We start from the raw sequence: 2,404 nt of genomic DNA, 5'->3' as shown, positions 1-2,404 counted from the left end.
CGATGGTAAAATAATACAAAGAGATGAAAAAAATATGCACAAGTTGAAAATAGGGAATCCACATCAGCCATCATTTTTGGTCAGTAATGCATCATATTTGGTAGATATAACCAAATGTCAACCATAAACCTTTTTGAATACCCTAAGGAGTCCCTGGACATCATAACTTAACTTTGATACAACAACTTCTGTGCCAGAATGATCTGGCGTTGAAATCTGCATCTTTATATTGTAGGGGCGAGACGTAGCCCAATGGTAAAGCGCTCGCTTGATGCGCGGTTGATTTGGGATCGATCCCCGTCAGTGGGCCCATTGGGCTATTTCTCGCTCCAGCCAATGCACCATGACTGGTACATCAAAGGCCGTTGTCTGTCTATGTCTATGGAATGGTGCATATAAAAGATCCATTGCTGGTACTCGAAAAGAACAGCCCATGAAGTGGCGACAGCGGTTTTCCTCTCTCAATATCTGTGTGGTCCTTAATCATATGTCTGACGCCATATAACCGTAAATGAAATATGTTGAGTGCGTCGTTAAATAAAACATTTCCTCCTTTATATTGTATGTATGTCGGGTTTGATTAAAAAAGGGGTGGGACGTAGCCCAGTGGTAAAACGTTTGCCTGATGCGCAGTCAGTCTTGGATCGATTTCAGTCGGTGGGCCCATTGGGCCATTTTTCGATCCAGCCACTCGTATATCAAAGGATGTGGTATGTGCTATCCTGGTTGTCAGATAAAAGATCCTTTGCTATAAGTAAAACAAATAATAATAAATTTAAAAAAAGAAGTGTTTTATTTAACGACGCACACATTTTATTTACGGTTATATGGCGTCAGACATATGGTTAAGGACCACACAGATTTTGAGAGGAAACTCGCTGTCGCCACTACATGGGCTACTCTTCCGATTAGCAGCAAGGGATCTTTTATTTGCGCTTCCCACAGGCAGGATAGCACAAACCATGGCCTTTGTTGAACCAGTTATGGATCACTGGTCGGTGCAAGTGGTTTACACCTACCCATTGAGCCTTGCGGAGCACTCACTCAGGGTTTGGAGTCGGTATCTGGATTAAAAATCCCATGCCTCGACTGGGATCCGAACCCAGTACCTACCAGCTTATAGACCGATGGCCTGCCACGACGCCACCGAGGCCGGTAAATAATAATAATGTTTGACATCCAATTGCCAATGGTTAGTAAATCAATGTGTTCTAAACAAAACAAATTCTACAGTACTTTTTGTGACGGGGTGCGGGACGTAGCCCAGTGGTAAAGCGCACGCCTGATGCACGGTCTGTCTAGGATCGATCCCCGTCGGTGGGCCCATTGGGCTGTTTCTCGTTCCAGCCAGTGCACAACGGCTGGTATATCAAAGGCCGTGGTATGTGCTATCCTGTCTGTGGGATGGTGCATATAAAATATCCCTTGCTACTAATGGAAATATGTAGCGGGTTTCCTCTATGACTGTATTAAAATGACCATATATTTGACATCCAATAGCCGATGATTAGTAAATCAATGTGCTCTAGTGGTGTCGTTAAATAAAAACAAACTATTTTATGCGACGGCAGCTTTACAAACGATATGTGAAAAGCGGTATTTTAATTTTTTTTTTTTTTTTTTTTTTTTTTTTTTTTTTTTAAATCCAAATGCAAGTAAATATTTTTCATGTTTGCCACGAATGTACAGGATGTTTTATTTATTGTGCCACTAGTGTGACCTTTATAACAAAGTGGATGGTTCTTAGTCTACGAGTACCCTGTGGAAAATGGCTGTTGAGGCATGTTTTACGCTCCAGTTACTTCAAATGGCTCTAGTCGTTAAACAAAATTTATTAATGGCGTCAATAGTAAACGCTTACCTTATTCGGCAACACGGCAAATGTTATTTATAAATAACAAAAAAGATATTTATTACTTCGAATCTTGTTTATATCACAGAGGATTACACACGTCTCGACAAAAACACCTTTGTTCAAACCTAAACCTGTTTATGTGGCGGTCGGTCGTAAACCGAGATTTAATGTATAGTGAAAATGCTAAAAGACAAGGATTATTTGTAAACTTGGAGTTTGGTGTCTAAAGGCTCACAATAGACTGGACGCGGCGCGTGCGTGCGGTCCGGCTTAAATAATCAAAATACATTGGTTTTAAACGAGAGTGTCTAGATGCGTGTGATGCATTCGTCTGCAAAATGCGTGCAGCCAACCGCAATGAAATAATCGTATATGGTGTATATGCCCGAAACGCAAGCCGTAGACGCATTAGTTTGGACCGCACGAATGCGCCGCATCCAATCTACATGGGCCTTAATAGCGATTATTTTGACACTTGGTTTAGAGTGAACTCAAAAAGGGGAAACCCGCTGCCACCACATAGACTATTCCTGCAAAAAATCAACAAGA

This window comes from Gigantopelta aegis, chromosome 6 (genome assembly GCF_016097555.1).
Source record: "Gigantopelta aegis isolate Gae_Host chromosome 6, Gae_host_genome, whole genome shotgun sequence".
Taxonomy (NCBI): domain Eukaryota; kingdom Metazoa; phylum Mollusca; class Gastropoda; order Neomphalida; family Peltospiridae; genus Gigantopelta; species Gigantopelta aegis.
The sequence above is the reverse complement of the archived record's forward strand: the minus strand, read 5'-3'. Positions refer to the sequence as shown.